This window comes from Dermacentor variabilis, chromosome 8 (assembly GCF_050947875.1).
Source record: "Dermacentor variabilis isolate Ectoservices chromosome 8, ASM5094787v1, whole genome shotgun sequence".
NCBI lineage: Eukaryota > Metazoa > Arthropoda > Arachnida > Ixodida > Ixodidae > Dermacentor > Dermacentor variabilis.
The window spans coordinates 65,235,121-65,248,256 of NC_134575.1; positions in this window are offsets into that span (position 1 = coordinate 65,235,121).

A 13,136-nucleotide genomic window follows, 5' to 3' on the forward strand; every position below is an offset into this window, starting at 1 on the left:
TCGCGAATTTAGGCGCATGTACATTTGTTCGGCTCTCGCTAGTCATTTCCAAGTGTTGTATAAGAAATTGGTAAATTTTCCAACACTGCATTCTCTATTCGGTTCGCTGTATAGGTCTCGTTACTTCTTTTAGAATGCTCATTTCTGTACTCACCTGGGGGTGGTGGAGGTGGCGGAGAGCGAGTGACAGGAGGCGGAACAACTGCAAGAACAATGACAAGAAATGCTTATGGGAACGTCGACATTGCCACCACGCCATCACTATGCGATGCTAATCTCGGGCAGCTCAACTAGCGAGCCACGAGCATAAGGACGAGCTTCTTTTTCAGTCGAGCGGGATGCCGCAGCCATCGTTCCTCTCATCTATCTGCCTACGCCGATGGCAGAACGTCATGCTACGTCGGCTGCCGTCACGTTGTCCTACGTGTCATTGGCACGCGTACATTGTTGATCATATTCAGGGTACCGAATTCCACATCCTATAAAAAGTCAAATTATGACTCCGCGCCAGACCTCTATAACTTCTGGACACGTGATAAAGCCTGCGTGCCAGTATACGGCCCTGAAATAGTACGCCGGCCGAGAACATGGCTGCCTCCGGACGCCGCCGCTTAGGCAGCGCCGCACTCATAGAAAAGGTGTCCATTTTGGTTTGCGCGGCACGTTTGGAATGTGCAGAGGAATATGAATGCACGGTAATGCGAAACAAGTGTTCAGTGGAGATATGTTCCTGCAATTACTACAGAGGTGAAAAAGTGCAAGCGTGTGCTTCTTAAAAGCAAGAAAACATGCGGTGCAAGCATGTGCAGGAAAACTTCTGCAGGCTGATTGGATGAAGGTATGACCGTTTTTACTTCTGTGTGTATTAATACTATACCGCGCATATGAGCTTTGCTTTCATAATTTAAATGCATGTTTATAAGCACGTGGCTTCAGGGGCTTTTTCCTGCCAAATGTTGGTTTGCAAACATGTCAGTAGCGAACGGTGGACAGATGTTTGTTCTTATGACTACCCTTGAAGTCAGCCACGTATTCCACGTATTCGCAGGTGTGTGCACACCGTATCCTACACAGAACCAGGAAAGCGATGGTACTAGGCGAGGAAGTGACAATGTCCGTGCTGTACTGTGCCCTGTTTGTGTACCTACAGTATTTGATTATCCTTAAGATGAAGCTCATCTTAGAAGTATGGGAGAGGCCTTTGCCCTGCAGTGGGCGTAACCAGGCTGATGATGATGATGATGAAGAAGATGAAGCTCATTACGACGGACATTGGATAGTTATTGCAAGCACATTGTACAGTTTAACATAACTGTGCTCAATCTAGCTGATTAGAACGCAGTGAGGGACATATTCTTGTCTGGAGAAGTGTCGTCAGTTTGTTAATTATTAAAGAATAATCAGGCAGGCGTCGTTTTTTACGGGGAATAAAAACGAATTATGTACAATGCCCGCAGTGTTTCGCCTCACGGGATTTTTCAATTTCCTCTATTCATTCAAGTTTGTGTGTATTCTACAATGATGGGATCAGTAATACCATTAAAGAAAGTGATGCATTTTGTTTTTTAACAGCACACATGCATCCCCAGTATTTGTGTGCAGTATATGGTTGTTCGGCATATAGTGCCTGCTATTTACACATTGATGGAAAGTTTCAACACGCAGTTCATCGATATAAACAAATCTAGGCAAAAAAATGCTGAAATGCAAAATGCAAAATATGACATGCAAAAAAATGAAAATGCTGAAAGAATGCTGAAATGCCTAGAATAAGGCTTAGATTTGTTAGTTCACCAAAAATTGTGTATATATAATAACACCTTCAGGCTTCACGAAGCATCAATCTAACATCCCAGTACAGAAACTTAATTACTTTTCTTTATAACGTACCTATATGCTGCCGATTTCTCTATAGTACGAAATACAAAATATCTCTTCATTTTCCTGGTCTCGCGCTAGCGTGAACCAAACCGCCGGCTTGAGGTGCGTGAACATGTGACCAGTGAATAGTGACGTAGCAGACGTAATGTCAAATGACGCGCAGGCCTCAAATTTATCTGGAAGATATTAGAAAGCCACTCAAAAAGGCCATCTGTTAAAATCATGCTAGAAAGACCCTTGGAAAGGCCATCTGTTGGAAGCACGTTAGAAAGACACTCGGAAAGCCCATCTGTTGAAGAGATGTTAGAAAGACACTCAGAAAGGCCATCTGTTAAAAAGGTGTCAGGAAGACACTCAGAAAGGTCATCCCTTAGAAAGATGTTAGAAAAGCACTCAGAAAGGCCATCGATTATAAAAATATAAGAAAGACGCTCGGAAAGGCCATCTGTTAGAAATATGTTAGAAAGATACTCAGAAAGGTCATCTGTTAGAAATATCATAGAAAGACACTCAGAAAGGCCATCTGTTTGAAAGATTTAAGAAAGATACTCAGAAAAGCCATCTGTTAGAAAGATGTCAGAATGACACTCAGAAAGGCCATCTGTTAGAAAGATGTTAGTAAGACACTAAGAAAGGCCATCTGTTAGATGTTAGAGATACACTTAGAAAGGACATCTGTTCAACCTATCAATGCAGGTTAACAGGTAGCGATTGTTCCCAGAGGAAGGATGGGGGTCAACAATACCGACGTGCAGAGGGCTGAAGCGGGCGTCCGTGGACGCAAATGTGCCAAGAGGAGTCGCAGTGCGGCGAAACGTTATCCACTAGGTGAGATGGGTCCTTACCGCAAGAATGAGGAAACGACGACGAAGGCGGGCATCGTGACGATGAAATAAATTACAGAAGATTATATTCACTTCATTGGTACATGGTTGTGACTGTCATACGAGTCTCGAGCGGTTCTGATGAACACGGGGACCAGGACGGCCTTAATAACCCTTTGCGGTCTTGTGGTTGTCGACGTCTTCTTCGGGAGTCTGTGGAAGTGGGATCTTTTGTTGTCGACCTCCTGCCTTTCGGGTTTTCTTCCTTTGTCCTTCCCTTTGTGCAGCTAGGGAAATAAAAATGGATGACGCTATTTTGGAGAAGAGGGCAATTATGTTCACATCGGGAGGCCCGCTGGAACGCTTCTCACACTTGACCGGTCCAGGCTTACAGTAACAACCTTTCTGGGATGAGTCAAATCATGCTGTCATGGGAACGTACGCCTGAATGTCTCTCACACCTCACCGGTCAATAATAACAATGGCGATGTACTTTAGACTGTTGGCAGATGACGTGCCCATGACCAGCGATGGACGTCTCCGTTCATACTGCGCCACGCATAATGAGAAGTGACGAGTCGATTTGTTGCGCGAACGCCAGGATTAGCCAAGCAATGGAGGGCATCGAAGGTGGTATAGGCGCGGCAAGTAAGGACGAGGACGACCTGTGACGTATCACCAACCAGGGGCACGTGGCAGTGAGGAAGCAAGATATCTTTAAACACCAGAGAGTTACCGCTCTTCCGAAGTAGCTAAAGGTACGTGTCGACACTCTGGGCAGTAGCCATAGTCGCGAAGTCGATGACTGGTCGGCCATAGTCCGTTCCATGAATGGCGGCGCGAGAAAATGCGTTGGCAATGGCATTCAATTTTCCGCTGACATGCCGAACCTCGCTGGTGTATTCAGAAATGTAGGCGAGCTGTCCCATTTCGTGGAGGGCGTACGATGTTCTGCTGGACGCTAGGGTGGAAGTCAGTGGTTTATGTTAGTAAGTACATGAAAGGAGTGTCACTCAAAAAAATGTCGAAACTGCTTTCCAGCCTAATACATAGGAAGCAGCTCTCTGCCAGTCGTGATGTATTGGCACTCAGTGGGCCCAAGCTTCTTGGAAAAGAAGGCCATCGGCTGCAACTACCAGCAATGAACTGCTGCAAGAATGCGCCGACAACGGTGTCCGATTAGTCAACCATGACAGATGTTGGCGCGTCCAATTTGGGCTGGAGAAGGAGGGTCGCGTTAGCAATGGCTTCTTTGATGATGCGCCGTCAGCGGTGTCCTTCCAGGCCACGAGAGTATTCGGAGTCTTGATGTCACAGAGAGGTTTGTTTATAGGCTACAGTATATTTGCGCAGCAAGGAATAAAGCGGCGGTAATAGTTGGCGAGGCCAAAAAATTCGCGCAATTGCCTGGTAGTGGATCGCTGAAGAAATTCACGGATAGCTGTGATTCGGGTCGGGAGTGGACGAATACCGTGGGCGTCTACGCGTTAGCCAAGGAAATCGAACTCCGTAACGCCGAACACGCTCTTCGGAGCATTAACCACAAGACCAAACTTGCTCTGTCTTGCGAGTAGTTCACGTAAGTGGAGCTTGTGAGCTTCGGCGTTGGTGCTGTAGACGAGAATGTCGTCAAGATAGGGAAAGCAACATGTCAAGCCACTTAACCCTTGGTCAACCAAACGCTGAAAGGTGTGGGCCACATTACCAAGACCGAAAGGCAGGCGCAGACATTGGGACAGGCCAAAGGGTGTTGTGATAGCGATCTTGGTAATATCTGAGGGTTCCACAGGAATCTGGTGGTAGGCTTTGACCAGGTCGACCTTGCAAAAGATTGTGCAGTCCTACAGTTCCCCCATAAAGTCCTGAATGTGAGGTATTGGTTATCGGTCCCGAACAGTGGCCTTGTTTAGAGCATGGTTATCACCTCAAGGGCGCCAGTCACCGGTCTTCTTGGGCACCACATGTAGTGGCGACGCCCAAGGACTGAAAAAGGGACGAATGAAGCCAAGGTCATCCTTGTGGTCCGACACTTTTTTGGTGACAGCTAGGCGATCCGGCGCGAGGCGACAAGCCCGAGCAGACACGAGCGAGTCATTCGTGACGGTATGATGTCACGCAGTGAGCGACCGACGGCTGAAAGGCGGACGGTCGTACTTCCGGAAACTCGACAAGGACAGCTGACAAAGGATCGGCAACGGCCATGTGCGTCTGGTGAAGCCGAAGCGATGGAGTGCGGCAGGAAACTCCTTGGAAGGTTACGCTCGTCACGGGGTCCAAGATGCGTCTGTCCCACACGTCGACCACGAGATTGTATTCCCAAAGAAAATGGGCTCCGATGATGGTCTGCGCATGGCCGCGATGACAACGGTCCAGCGATAGGTGCGTCTCAGGCCGATGTCAAGAGTCACCAACATTTATTCGTAGGCCTGGATTGTCGATCCAATGACCATGGTGACATGAGGAGTGTCGGTAACATGGCGGCGCTCAGCCAACATACGAGGAAGGACGCGAATCTCGGTGCCATTGTCGACGAGATAGCGGACTATGGTGACTGAATGTGCTGAATGTGAGCATTACAAGTGTGAAAACAGTGATCGCGAATTTAGGTGCATGTACACTCGTTCCGCTCTGGCTAGTCATTTGCAAGTGTTGTATATGAAATTGCTAAATTTCAAACACTTCATTCTCTATTCGATTCGCTGTACAGGACTCGTTAGTTCTTTTAGAGTGCTCATTTCTGTACTCACCTGGAGGTGGTGGAGGTGGCGGAGAGCGAGTGACAGGAGGCGGAACAACTGCAAGAACAATGACAACAAATGCTTATGGCAACTCCAACATTGCCATCACGGCACTCACTCTGCGACGCTTATCACGCGCAGCTCGGCCAGCGAGCCATCAGCATAAGAACGAGCTTCTTCATCAGTCGGGCAGCCATCGCTCCACTCATCTGTCAGCCTACGGCGACGGCAGGACGTCATGCTACGTCGGATGCTGGTACGTTGTCCTAAACGTCCTTGGCACGCGTACATTGTTGATCATTTACCAGGTACCGAATTCCACATCCTATCAAAAAGTCAACTTATGACTCCGCGCCACACCTCTATACCTTCTGGACAGGTGATCACGCCTGCGTGCCAGTATACGACCCCGTAATAGTGCGCAGGCCGAGAACATGGCTGCCTCCAGACGCCGCCGCTGCGGCCGCGTCGCATTCGTTGAAAACGCGTCCATTTTGGTTTGCGCGGAATGTTTCGTAATGTGCAGCGGAAGATTAATGCGCGGTAATTCGAAGCAAGTGTTCAGTGCAGATATGTTCATGCAATTACTACAGAGGTGAAAACGTGGAAGTGTGTGCCTTTTAAAAGCAAGAAAACATGCAGTGCAAGCCGATACGCGCTCTTCCAGCGACACAACTTGTGCAGGCTGATTGGATGAAGGTATGACCGTTTTTACTTCCGTTTATATTAATACTTTACTGCTCATATGAGCTTTGCTTTCATCATTTAAAAGCATGTTGATAAGCACGTGGCTTCAGGGGCTTTTTCCTACCACATGCTGGTTTGCGAACGTGTCAGTAGCGAACGGTGGACAGATGTTTGTTATTATGATTAGCCTTGCAGTCAGCCACGTATTCCACGTATTCGCAGGTGTGTGCACACAGTATTCCACACAGAACCAGAAACAGCGAAGGTACTTGACGTGGAAGTGATAATGTCCCTGCTGTGCCCTGTTTGTGTACCTACCGTATTTGATTATCCTTAAGATGAAGCTCATTACAACGGACATATGATAGTTATTGCCTGCACATTGTAGAGTTTAACATAACTGCACTCAATCTACCCGATTCGAACGCCGTGAGGGACATATTCTTGTCTCGAGAAGTATCATCAGTTTCTTAATTATTAAAGGATAATCAGGCAGGTGTCGTTTTTTACAGGTAATAAAAATGAATTATTTACCATGCCCGGAGTGTTGCGCCTCACGGGATTTTTCAATTTCCTCTATGTATTCAGGTTTTTGTGCATTCTACAATGATGGGATCAGGAATCCCATTAAACAAAGTGATGCATTTTGTTTTTTAAGAGCATACATGCATCCTCAGTACTTGTGTGCAGTATATGGTTGTTGGGCATATATTTCCTGCTATTTACACATTGATGGAAAGTTTTAACACGCAGTTCATCGATACAAACAAATCTAGGTAAAAAATGCTGAAGGAAAATGCTGAAATTCTTACAATAAGGCTTAGATATAGTAGTTCATCTAAATATAGTGTAAATTTATTAAAGCCTTCAGGCTTCACGAAGGGTCAATCTAACATCCGAGTACAAAAACTTAATTACTTTCCTTTATAACGTGCCTATATGCTCCCGATTTCTGTATAGTGCGAACTACAATACAACTCTTTATTTTCCGGGTCTCGCGCTAGCGTGAACTAGACCGCCGGCGTGAGGCGCGTGAACAAGGAACCAGTGAATAGTGGCGTAGCAGGCGGAATGTCAAATGACGCGCAGGCCTCAAATTTATCTGGAAGATGTTAGAAAGGCACTCAGAAAGGCCATCTCTTAGAATGATGCTAGAAAGGCCCTTGGAAAGGCCATCTGTTGGCAGCATGCTAGAAACACACTCAGAAAGCCCATTTCTTAGAAAGATGTTCGAAAGACACTAAGAAAGGCCATCTGTTATAAAGGTGTTAGAAAGGCAGTCAACAAGACCATCGAATTAAAGATATCATAAAGACACTCAGAAAGGCCATTTGTTAGAAATATGTACGAAAGACACTCAGAAAGACCATCTGTTAGAAATATGTTAGAAAGACACTCCGAAAGGCCATCTGTTACAAAGATTGGAGAAAGACACTCAGAAAAGCCATCTGTTAGAAAGATGTTATAATGATACTCAGAAAGGCCATCTGTTAGAAAGATGTTAGTAAGACACTAAGAAAGGCACCTGTTAGATGTTAGAGAGACACTTAGAAAGGACATCTGGTGAACCTATAAATGCAGCTTAAGAAATAGCGATGGTTCCCTGAAGAACGATGGGGGTGAACACTGCCGACGTGCAGAGGGCTGAAGCGGGCATCCGGGGACGGAAATGGGCCAAGAGGAGCCGCAGTGCGGCGAAACGTTCTCAACTGGGTGAGATGGGTCCTCACCGCAAGAATGAGGAAACGACGATGAAGGCGGGCATCGTGACGATGAAATAAATTAGAAAAGATTGTATTCTATTACGTTGGTACATGGTCATGACTGTCATCCGAGTCTCGAGCGGTTCTCATGGACACGGGAGCCAGCACGGACATAAATAACCCTTTGGGGTCTTGTGGTTTTCGACGTCTTCTTCGGGAGTCTGTGATAATGGGTTCTTTTGTCGTCGACCTCCTGCCCTTCCGGGTTTTTTTTCCTTTGCCTTCCCTTTGTGTAGCTAGGGAAATAAAAATGGATGAGGCTATTTTGGAGAAGAGGGCAATTATTTTCACATGGGGAGGCCCGCGTGAACGCTTCTCCCACTTGACAGGTCCAGGATTATAGTAACAACCTTTCTGGGATGAGACAAATCATCTTGTCATGGGAACGTACGCTTGAATGTCTCTCACACCCGCGAGGTCGATAATAAGAGTGGCGATGCACTTTGGACTGTTGGCAGGTGCCGTGCGTATGACCAGCAACGGGCGTCTCCGTTCACACTGTGCCAAGCATACGGAGAAGTGACGAGCCGCCTTGTTGCGCGAACGCCAGGATTAGCCAAGCAATGGAGGGCATCGAAGGCGGTATAGGCGAGGCACGTAAGGACGAGGACGACCTGTGACGTATAACCAACCAGGGGCACGTCGCAGTGAGGAAGCAAGATATCTTTAAACACCAGAGAGGTACCGCTCTTCCGAAGCAGCTAGAGCTACGTGTCGACACTCAGGGCAGTAGCCGTGGTCGTGAAGTCAATGACTGGTCGGCCATGGTCCGTTCCTTGAATGGCAGCGCGAGAAAATGCGCTGGCAATGACATTCAATTTTCCGCTGACGTGCCGAATCTCGCTGGTGTATTCAGAAATGTAGGCGACCTGCCCCATTTTGTGGAGGGCGTAGGATGTTTTGCTGGACGCTAGGGCGTAAGTCAGTGGTTTATGTTAGTAAGGACATGAAAGGAGTGTCCCTCGAGAAAATGTCGAAACTGCTTCCCAGCCTAATACATAGCGAGCAGCTCTCTGCCAGTCGTGCTGCAGTGGCGACCAGTGGGCCCAAGCTTCTACGAAAAGAATGCCATCGGCTGCAACTACGAGCAACGAACTGTTGCAAGAATGCGCCGACAGCGGTGTCCGATTGGTCAACCATGACAGATGTTGGCGCATCCTATTTGGGCTGGACGAGGAGCGTCGCGTTAGAAATGGCTTCTTTGATGATGCGCCATCAGCGATATCGTTCCAGGCCGCGAGAGCATTCGGTGTCTTGATGCCAGAGACAAGTTTGTATAGAGGCTGCAATATATTGGCGCAGCGAGGAATAAAGCGGCGGTAATAGTTGGCGAGACCATAAAATTCGCGCAGTTGCCTGGTAGTGGATGGCGGAAGAAACTCCCGAATAGCTGTGATGCGGGTCGGGAATGGACGAATACCGCGGTCGTTTACGCGAAAGCCGAGGAAATCGAACTCCGTAATGCCGAACTCGCTCTTCGGGCCATTAACGACAACACCAAACTTGCTTAGTCTTGCGAGCAGTTCACGTAGATGGACCTTGTAAGCTTCGGCGTTGGTGCTGTAGACGAGAATGTCATCAAGATAGGCAAAGCAACATGTCAAGCCACTTAATTCTTGGTCAACCAAACGTGGAAAGGTCTGGGCCGCATTATCAAGACAGAAAGGCATGCGCAGATATTGGGAAAGGCTCAAGGGTGTTGTGATAGCGATCTTGGTAATATCTCAGGGTTCCACAGGAATCTGGTCGTAGGTTTTCACCAGGTCGATCTTGCAAAAGTTGGTGCAGTCGTACAGTGCCCCCATAAAGTCCTGAATGTGAGGTATTGGGTATCGGTACGGGACAGTGGCCTTGTTTAGAGCATGGTAATCACCGAAGGGGCGCCAGTCACAGGTCTTCTTGGGCACCACATATAGTGGCGAGGTGCAAGGACTGAAAAATGCACATATGAAGCCAAGGTCAAGCATGTGGTCCGACCCCTTTTCGGTGACAGCTAGGCGATCCGGCGCGAGGCGACGAGCCCGAGCAAACACGAGAGAGTCAGTCGTGACGGTATGATGTCACGCTGTGAGCGACAGAGGGCGGAAAGGCGGACGGTCGTAAGACTTCCGGAAACTCGGCAAGAACAGCTGACCAAGGATCGCGAACGGCTATGTGCGCCTGGAGAAGCAGAAGTGGTGGATGCGGCAGGAAACTCCTTGAAAGGTTACGCTCGACCCCGGGTCCAAGATGCGTCTGTCCCACACCTGGTCCACGACATTCTATTCCCAAAGAAAACCCGTTCCGATTATGGGCTAACGCATGGCCGCGATGACAACGATCCAGCGAAAGGTACGTCTCAGGCCGATGTCGAGGGTCACACACTTTTGTCCGTAGGTCTGGATTGTCGATCCACTGAACGCCGTCAGAGGAGGAGAGTTGGGAAGATGGCAGCGCTCAGCACAACATGCGAGGAAGGACGCGAATCTCGGCGCCATTGTCGATGAGATAGCGGACTTCGGTGACTGAATATGCGGAATGTGAGCATTACAGGTGTGAAAAAAGTGACCGCGAATTTAGGTGCATGTACATTCGTTCCGCTCTGGCTCGTCATTTCCAAGTGTTGTATATGAAATTGCGCAAATTTTCAAACACTGCGTTCTCTATTCTGTTGGCTGTATAGGCCTCGTTAGTTCTTTTAGAGTGCTCATTTCTGTACTCACCTGGAGGTGGTGGAGCTGGCGGAGAGCGAGTGACAGGAGGCGGAACAACTGCAAGAACAATGACAACAAATGCTTATGGCAACGCCAACATTGCCATCACGCCACTCACTCTGCGACGCTAATCACGGGCAGCTCGGCCAGCGAGTCACCAGCATAAGGACGAGCTTCTTCAGCTGTCGGGCAGCCATCGCTCCACTGATCTATCATCCTACGCCGACGGCAGTACGTCATGCTACGTCGGATGCTGGCACGTTGTCCTACACGTCCTTGGCATGCGTACATTTTTCATCATTTTCGGGGTACCGAATTCCACATCCTATCAAAAAGTCAACTTATGACTCCGCGCCAGACATCTATACCTTCTGGACAGATGATCACGCCTGCGTGTCACTATACGACCCTGTAATAGTACGCCGGCCGAGAACATGGCAGCCTCCGGACGCCGCCGCTGCGGCCGCGCCGCATTCGTTGAAAACGCGTCCATTTTGGTTTGCGCGGAATGTTTTGTAATATGCAGCGGAAGATTAATGCACGGTACTTCGAAGCAAGTGTTCAGGGCAGATATGTTCCTGAAATTACTACAGAGGTGAAAACGTGGAAGTGTGCGCCTTTTAAAAGCAAGAAAACATGCAGTGCAAGCCGATACGCGCTCTTCCAGCGACACAACTTGTGCAGGCTGATTGGATGAAGGTATGACCGTTTTTACTTCTGTTTGTATTAATACTTTACTGCACGTATGAGCTTTGCTGTCATCATTTAAAAGCATGTTTATAAGCATGTGGCTTCAGGGGCTTTTTCCTGCCACATGTTGGTTTGCGAACGTGTCAGTAGCGAACGGTGGACAGAAGTTTGTTATTATGATTACCCCTGCAGTCACCTACGTATTCTACGTATTCGCAGTTGTGTGCACACCGTATTCTGGACAGAACCAGGAACAGCGATGGTACTAGGCGAGGAAGTGACAATGTCCCTGCGGTGCCCTGTTTGTGTACCTACAATAATTGATTATCCTTAGGATGAAGCTCATTACAATGGACATTTGATAGTTATTGCATGCACATTGTACAGTTTAATATATTAAACTGCACTCAATCTAGCTGATTCGAACGCAGTGAGGGACATATTCTTGTATCCAGAAGTGTCGTCAGTTTGTTAATTATTAAAAGATAATCAGGCAGGTGTCGTTTTTACGGGTAATAAAAATGAATTATTTACCATGCCCGGAGTGTATCGCCTCACGGGACTTTTCAATTTCCTCTATTTATTCAGGTTTTTGTGTATTCTACAATGATGGGATCAGTAATACCATTACAGAAAGTGATGCATCTTGCTTTTAAGAGCACACATGGATCCCCAGTATTTGTGTGCAGTATATGGTTGTTCGGCATATATTGTCTGCTATTTACACATTTATGAAAAGTTTTAACACGCAGTTCATCGATATAAACAAATCAAGGTAAGAAATGCTGAAGGAAAATGCTGAAATGCCTAGAATAAGGTTTAGATTTAGTAGTTCATCTAAAAAGAGTGTAAATTTATTAAAGCCTTCAGGCTTCACGAAGCGTCAGTCTAACATCCGAATACAAAAACTTAATTGCTCTTCTTTATAACGTGCCTATATGCTGCTGATTTCTGTATAATACGAACTACAATATATCTCTTTATTTTCCTGTTCTCGCGCTAGCGTGAACCAGACCGCCGGCGTGAGGCGCGTGAACAAGCGACCAATGTATAGCGGCGTAGCAGACGTAATGTCAAATGACGCACAGGCCTCAAATTTATCTGGAAGATGTTAGAAAGGCACTCAGAAAGGTCATCCCTTAGAATGATGCTAGAAAGACCCTTGGAAAGGCCATCTGTTGGAAGCATGTTATAAAAACACTCGGAAAGCCCATCTGTTAGAAAGATGTTAGAAAGACACTCAGAAAGGTCATCTCTTAGAAAGATGCTAGAAAGGCAGTCAGAAAGCCACCGAATATAAAGATATCATAAAGACACTCCGAAAGGCCATTTGTTAGAAATATGTTAGAAAGACACTCAGAAAGACCATCTGTTAGAAATATGTTAGAAAGACACTCAGAAAGGCCATCTGTTAGAAAGATTGGAGAAAGACACTCGGAAAAGCCATCTGTTAGAAAGATGTGAGAATGACACTCACAAAGGCCATCTGTTAGAAAGATGTTAGTAAGACACTAAGAAAGGCCATCTGTTAGATGTTAGAGAGACACTTAGAAAGGACATCTGGTGAACCTATATATGTAGCGTAACAAGTAGCGATGGTTCCCGGAGAAACGATGGGGGTCAACAATACCGACGTGCAGAGGGCTGAAGCGGGCGTCCGGGGACGGGAATGTGCCAAGAGGAGTCGCAGTGCGGCGAAACGTTCTCGACTGGGTGAGATGGGTCCTCACCGTAAGAATGAGGAAACGACGATGAAGGCCGGCATCGTGACGATGAAATAAATTAGAAAAGATTGTATTCACTTCATTGGTACATGGCTGTGACTGTCATCCGAGTCTCCAGCAGTTCTGATTAACTCGG